This window comes from Arachis ipaensis, chromosome B06 (assembly GCF_000816755.2).
Source record: "Arachis ipaensis cultivar K30076 chromosome B06, Araip1.1, whole genome shotgun sequence".
Taxonomy (NCBI): Eukaryota; Viridiplantae; Streptophyta; class Magnoliopsida; order Fabales; family Fabaceae; genus Arachis; species Arachis ipaensis.
The window spans coordinates 32,374,498-32,382,629 of NC_029790.2; the positions used below are offsets into that span (position 1 = coordinate 32,374,498).

Here is an 8,132-nt window from a genome sequence, read left to right on the forward strand (position 1 = left end):
ATAAATAAAAATAAAAAAATAAGATAAAATAAAATAATTAGAAATATAAATTTTGAAAACTAAAATAATTACTTAATTAAGAAGATTTGAAAAACTTTGGATAGGATTTTTGAAAAGAATTTTGAATTTTGAAATTTCAAAACTAAGATAAGATAAAATAGGAATTTTAAAATAAAAATCTGAATTTTTAAATGAAATTTTCGAAAATTCAATTAAATAAATAGAAAAGATAATTTTTTTGAATTTAATGAGGAAAGAGAAAAAACAATAAGATGACATCAAACTTAGAATTTTCAGATCAAAACAAAGAAAGCAAACAGAAAAACTTTGAGTGTCAAGATGAACACCAAAAACAAATTTTAAAAATTTTTAAGAAAATAGAAACACAAAGGACGCCAAACTTAAAAATTTTTGTATTTTGGACACTAATAATTCGAAAATGTATAAGATAAACAGCAACAAATATCAAACAAGAAATTTTAAGGATCAAATAAGAAAAATTATCAAGAACAATTTGAAGATCAATAAGGAATTAAGAACATGTAATTCGAAAAATTGAAAAAAAATAAAAATATACAATTAACACCAAACTTAAAATATGAAACTAAACTCAAACAAAAGACTAAATTATGAAGTTATTGGTTTTAAAAAATTTTTTTGAAAATAATTTAGAAAAAGAAAATAAGGATTCTAAAATTTTAACCAAAAACAATAATAGAAGACTCTAAACCAAAAAGATAAATTTTTCCTAATCTAAGCAACAAAATAAACCATAAGTTGTCCAAACTCGAACAATCCCCGGCAACGGCGCCAAAAACTGGGTGCACGAAATTGTGATTACACTTTTCACAACTTCGCACAACTAACCAGCAAGTGCACTGGGTCGTCAAAGTAATACCTTACGTGAGTAAGGGTCGATCCCACAGAGATTGTCGGCTTGAAGCAAGCTATGGTTATTTCGTAACTCTTAGTCAGGAAATTAGTAATAAAAATAATTGTGTTTATGAAGAATAAATAACATAAAATAAATGGTACTTGTAATTCAATAATGAGAAATAGGTTGAGGTTCCGGAGATGCTCTGTCATCTGAATCTCAGCTTTCCTACTGTCTGCTTCTCCAAACACGCACAGCTCTTTCCATGGCAGGCTGTATGATCCTCTCGAATGAAAAATACCAGGCACTGTCACCACACGGCTAATCATCTGTCGGTTCCCACTAGGGTCGGAATAGGACCCTTGTCCTTTTGCACACTGTCACTGCGCCCGACATTCGTAGGTTTGAAGCTCATCACAGTCATCCCCTTCCAGATCCTACTCGGAATACCACAGACAAGGTTTAGACTTTCCGGATCCCAGGAGTGCTGCCAATTGGTTGTAGCCTATACCACGAAGGTTCTAACCTCCGGATTCGGTCTGTGGATCAGAGTCCCAAGAGATACATACTCAAGCTGTCGCCCAATGACTACATTGAGCTCAAATAGAATGGGAGTGGTTGTCAGGCACGCATTCATAGATGTGAGAATAATGATGAGTGTCACGGATCATCATCTTCTCCGGATTGAAGTACGAATGAGTATCTTAGAATAGAATCAAGCGTGATTGAATGGAAAACAGTAGTAATTGCATTAATCCATTGAAACACAGTAGAGCTCCTCACCCCCAACCATGGGGTTTAGAGACTCATGCCGTCAGAAATACAATTTGAAGTGTAAAAATGTCATAAGGTGCTGAATGAATCTCTAAAAGTAGTTTTTATACTAGACTAGTAACCTAGGTTTACAGAAAATGAGTAACTAAGTGCAGATGGTGCATAATTCCACTTCTGAGACCCACTTGGTGTGTGCCTGGGCTGAGCTTTCAAGCTTTCACATTCATATGCCCAAAGTTGGTGTTAAACGCCACCCCAGGTGCCAGAATGGGCGTTTAACACCGAAAAAGGTGCCAGTTCTGGCGTTTTACACCAGACAGTTTTAGGCTGAATTTAGACGCTGGTTTGGGCCATCAAATCTCGAGCAAAGTATGGACTATTATATATTGCTGGAAAGCCCAGGATGTCTACTTTCCAACGCAATAGAGAGCGCGGCAATTGGGCTTCTGTAGCTCCAGAAAATCCACTTCGAGTGCAGGAGGGTCAGAATCCAACAGCATCTGCAGTCCTTTTGCAGCCTCTGAATCAGCCAGAAAATACCTGAAATTACAGAAAAACACACAAACTCATAGTAAAGTCCAAAAATGTGATTTTTGAATAAAAACTAATAAAAATAAAATAAAAAATAACTAAATTATACTAAAAACTACTTAAAAACACTGCCAAAAGGGTATAATTATCCGCTCATCAGGCGCCAAAAATCAAGCTATGGTTATCTTGTAATTCTTAGTCAAGAGATTCAATTGATATAATTGATTTTGTTTATGAAAAGTAAATAACATGAAATAAATGGTACTTGTGATTCAGTAATGAGGAACAGGTTGAGTTTCTGGAGATGCTCTGTCATCTGAATCTCTGCTTTCCTACTGTCTTCTTCTCCAAAAATGCATGGCTTCCTTCAATGGCAAGCTGTATGATCCTCTCGGATGAAAAATACCAGGTACGATCTTTGCACGGCTAATCATCTGTCGGTTCTCACTAGCATCGGAATAGGATCTCTCTATCCTGTTGCACACTGTCACTGCGCCCAATATTTGCGAGTTTGAAGCTCGTCACAGTCATCCCTTCCCAGATCCTACTCGGAATACCATAGACAAGGTTTAGACCTTCCGGATCCTAGGAATGCTGCCAATTGGTTCTAGCCTCTACCACGAAGGTTCTAATCCCACGGACTCGGTCCATGGATTAGAGACCCAAGAGATACGCACTCAAGCTGTTGCCCAATGACTACGTTGAGCTCAGATAGAATGAAAGTGGTTGTCAGGCACGTGTTCATAGACTTGAGAATAATGATGAGTGTAACGGATCATCAGATTCTCTATATTGAAGTACGAGTGAGTATCTTAGAATAGAATCAAGCGTGATTGAATAGAAAACGGTAGTAATTGTATTAATCCATTGAAACACAGCAGAGCTCCTCACCCCCACCTATGGGGTTTAGAGACTCATGCCGTAGAAGATACAATATGGAGTGTAAAATATCATAAGGTACAAAATAAATCTCTAAAAGTAGTTTTTATACTAGACTAGTAACTTAGGTTTACAGAAAATGAGTAACTAAGTACAGATAGTGCAGAAATCTACTTCTAGGACCCACTTGGTGAGTGTTGGGCTGAGCTTTCAAGCTTTCACGTGTATATGCCTCAAGTGGGAGTTAAACACCACCATGGGTGCCAAAATGGGCGTTTAACGCCAAGAATTATGCCAGTTCTGGCATTTTACGCCAGAAAGTTTTTGGCTGAATTTCAACGCCAGTTTGGGCCATCAAATCTCGAACAAAGTATGAACTATAATATATTGCTGGAAAGCCCACAATATCTACTTTCCAATGCAATTGAGAGCTCGCTAATTGGGCTTCTGTAGCTCCAGAAAATCTACTTCGAGTGCAGGAGGGTCATAATCCAACAGCATTTGCAGTCCTTTTTCAGCCTTTGAATTAGATTTTTGCTCAGGTCCCTCAATTTCAGCCAGAAAATACCTGAAATCACAGAAAAATACACAAACTCATAGTAAAGTCCAAAAATGTGATTTTTGAATAAAAACTAATAAAAATATAATAAAAAGTAACTAAATTATACTAAAAACTATGTAAAAACAATGCCAAAAAGGGTGTAAATTATCCGCTCATCAGTCAGCATTGTTCTTGAATGCCTCAATCATTCCTTAGAAGAGATCAATAATAATGTTGACCTGAAAGTTCGACTATTAGCCGCCCTCAATTTTTTGAACCAAAAAATTTTGACCGATGCCTTGACAACCTTAGAAACTTTCGTAGAAGATATTTACAATCATATTGACAAGGTCAACTCTGTCAAAAAAAGCTTCAACAAAGCAATTGAGACTTTGGCTACCCATGATAGACAGTTAAAGATATGCGAAATAGCCAAATCTTAAATTGAAGAAGTCTTATCAGAAGATCGAGTTAAGGAGAAGAATATAGTCACTAAAGTCGAGATTCTTGAAAAAGAGTTGGCTGAGTTGAAGGTAAGCAAAGCAAAGGTCAAAGCTACAAATGTAGATCTTAATTAGCGACTTCAGAAAATAAATCAGGTTCATGAATCCAAGACTTTAAGTCGTACTACTCTTATAGAAAATGTCAATCAATCAATCAAGGCCAAAGAGGACACTATCGAAGAAGCTGCTGCCTTAGGTCGAAAACAAGAAGATCTTAAGCTTAACTTTAAAACATTGTTCTGAATTATTGTATTTATTGGAGCTTTAAATATGAACTTTTCTTTTTCTACAGTCCTTTCATACTTCTATTAATGACAATGATATAAATTTAAATATTTACCATTTATATGCCCTATTTGTCGAGCAGTTTTTATATTTTTTAACTCATAAGCATTGCCATTAAATACCTTTCCGACATTAAAAGGTCCTTCCCATAAGGGAGACCACTTTCCTTTAATTTGCTCGGTCGGGAGGACTAATTTTAATACCAAGTCACCAACCATAAATATTTTCTTTTTTACTTTCTTGTTCTATGACTTAGCCATGTTATCATTTTGCCTCAACATAATGATCAAAAGCTGTTACTCGAGATTGGTATAATTGATCTAACTCATTAATCATGCTCGACCGATATTATTCGACCGGTAAATCATTTTGTCTCACCACTCTAACTGTTTGCAAATTTATTTCAAGTGGTAAAACTATTTTATGACCATATACTAGCTCATAGGGAGTCAATCCTGTGACTTCTCGGGGGAACATCTATAAGCCCATAATACTTGACTCGACGTATTATGCCAATTTTGAGGTTGTCTCCCTATATGCTTCTTAATCAAACTAATTAAAAATTTCACAGTTTTGACTTGGCCATTTGCTTGTCCATAATACGGGGTCAAATGTATCAATTTAATTCCTCTTGACTCTGTATATCCCTTGACTTGTCAACCTGTGAACATAGTTCCTTGGTCTGTAGAGTTTGAGGGATACCAAACCTATAGATAATCGATTCTTCAACAAAATCAATTATTTTGGATTTTGTAACTCTTTCATGGGTATAGCTTCCACTCACTTGGTGAAGTAATCGACCTTGACTAGAATGAATTTATGTCTCTTAATCGAAGGGGGATGAATCATTCCTATTAAATCTAAGGCCGATCCTCTAAATGGCCAAGGTTTAATTATAGCATGCAAATCTCTCGCAGGGACTCCTTAAATTGGTGTATTCCTTTGACATTGATCACAACATTGAGAAAAATTAATACAATCCTTCATCATTGAAGGGCAATACAGTTCTTGTCAAGCTCTAATGTAATTTTCGACCAGCTTGATGATCACCACAAATTCCTTTATGCGCTTCAGTCATAGCTAAATATGCATCTTGCACATTCAAACATTGGAGTAAAGAATCATTGACACTTTTCTTGAAATGATCACCTCCAACCAATACAACGATTAATGCTAAATATTTGGTTTCTCGATTTACTCTTTGATTAGGATTTTGATGGAAGTTAATGATCTTATATCTCCAATCATTTGGATCCAGGGTGTTTGCACAACAAACCCCTCTTACTTCTAAAGGAGTTAAGTTGGTTTTAATTTCGTTAAACTCCTTTATTAACTTGGGAGATATTATATAGCCAGAAGCCATTTGAGCTAAATCATTCGTGTCTTGATTCGACTCCCTAAATATGTGCTTAGTAGAAACTGAGTCGAACTCAACTAATAGTCGAACAACTATCACAAAATACTTGGCCAGATTCTGACTAATAACACGATAGTTTTTAGCCAATTGTTGAATCACTAACTATGAATCTCCCAGCATTATGACTGTTCTAACTTCTTTCTCAATTAAGAGTTCTTGGCCAATGATTAAAGCCTTGTATTCTACTTCATTATTTGATGATCCTGACTATAGTCGAAACATAAATTTAGTCGAAATATTATCAGGGGTGATTAAGACTATTCCCACTCCCAGTTTGTTTTGTTGTTTTGACCCATCGAAAAATAACTTCAAAGATTTGAGTTCAAGATACTCAATTTTGGGTTATTCATCAATCTCGACACAAGGATGATTTGCTAAGAAATCAGTGATTACTTGCCCTTTGATAGCCTTGGTAAGGACATAAACAAAGAATATTCAATTAATCCCAACATCTATTTGCCAATTCTTTCTCTTAATATTGGATAAGAAAGCATATTTTTGATAACTTCATATTTCGACACAACATAAACATTCCTTCTAATTAAATAACTTTTAAGTTTAGTACAAGATAAATAAAAGGCCAAAAAAGCTTTTCGACTGCACTATATCTAGTTTCTACAATAGTTAACATTCAACTCAGATAATAAACTACTTTCTTGTTTCCATCTCTGTCCTCTTGAGCCAGCATGCTCCCTGGAGTTGTATCCGATGCAGCAATATATAATTTTAGTGGTCGACCTTGTTGGTGCGGTCAAATACTTCTTTATTTGGTCGAAAGCCTTCTGGTGCTCCTCCTCCTATCTGAATTCTTCTCCTTTTTTCAATTTTAATAGAGGAGTAAATACTTTCGTTTTCACAGATAAATTTGAAATAAAGCGTCGGAGAAAATTTACTTTACCTAAGACAGAATGTAGTTCTTTCTTATGTCTAGGAGGGGACGAGTCGAAAATAGCTTGGCATTTATTGATGTCGATGGCCGCTGCCTTTTTCTGCACAATAAATGCCAGAAAATTTTCTGCATATACACCAAAAGTACATTTTAATAGGTTCATCTCGAGTCGATGATATCTCATCTCTTGAAAAGCAATCTCTAAATAACACATATGAGCTTCTTTCGACTCTGATTTAACTACCACATCATCGATGTAAAATTTCATAAACTTACTAATAAAATCATGGAAGATCGAGTTCATCGCTCTCTAGTAAGTAGCTCCAGCATATTTCAAACCAAATGATATAACTAACCATTCATTAGTGGCAATGTCTCTAGGGCATCGAAAGGCTGTCTTTGACATATTTTCCTGGGATATGAATATTTGGTTATATCTTGAATATCCATTCATGAAGCTCAGAAGTTCACTTCCTGTGGCAGAGTCGATCAACATCTCTACAATTCGCATGTGATACTCGTCTTTTAGTGTAGTCTTATTCAAATTCCTGAAATCAATACAAACTCTTAACTTTCTATTTTTCTTAATAACTGGAACAATATTAGCAATTCATTTGACATACTTGGCTGTGCGGATGAAACCAGCCTGTTCGACCTCCTTGTTCTTCACCATAATTTTAGGAGCAAAACATCTAGGAGCTTGCTTAATTGGTCAATCATTCTCTACAAGAAGGAGCTTATGTTTGACTAAAGATCTGTCCAAACCAGGCATCTCTTCATATTGCCAAGTGAAACAATCTTGGTATTTCTTTAAGGCCTCAAATAAAGTCTTTCTTGAATTCAGTATCTAGGTATCGACTAATGTAAGTCACTCGTTCTTTTCCATCAATTTCGACTTCTTTGAGAGGATCTTGTACTTCAACCTTTTTATTATGCAAATCTTCAGAAATTAAATTGGACCTTTCAAACCATAAGGGATCGAGGTCATATATACAATCTAGTGTACGTTCTCCCGTGCACTCCTTCTTCTCAGCCATGTAGGCTAAGAGTCGAGCCCAATGGCTCAATAGATCCATTCAAGTAGCATGATGGCCAAGTTCTCCTTGGCCTTAGGGACCAATTTCATACCATGGGCCCTACATAGAAACCTTTGATAAGACTGGAATCAAATGTGCTCATATCAATATCTATCGGTTAGACACTGGTATGATATTCTTTGAACCTGACATTCATTTGCTCGACATAACAGGGGCTATTGTCAGCTTCAATTTCTTCGAACATCTTCATCCCATAGCACCAACTTCTGATGCAAAGTCGAGGGAATTGCCCCTACACCATGGATCTAATCGCTTCCCAAAAGCATATTAAACATTGCCTTGGTAGGTACTACTATGAACACTGTTGGTCGTTCGACGCTTCCGACTTTAACTCTAAGTGGG

The 8,132-nt window shown here is 35.9% G+C and overlaps 1 long non-coding RNA gene across 1 annotated transcript in view; it reads right to left on the minus strand.

The window, feature by feature from the left end:
• Positions 1–8,132, minus strand: part of LOC107648771 — a 16,429-nt gene that overhangs the window by 2,079 nt on the left and 6,218 nt on the right. The window contains exon 2 of the long non-coding RNA XR_001622074.2: positions 6,408–6,412. This is a non-coding gene — a long non-coding RNA (uncharacterized LOC107648771). The remainder of the gene's footprint in view (positions 1–6,407; positions 6,413–8,132) is intronic.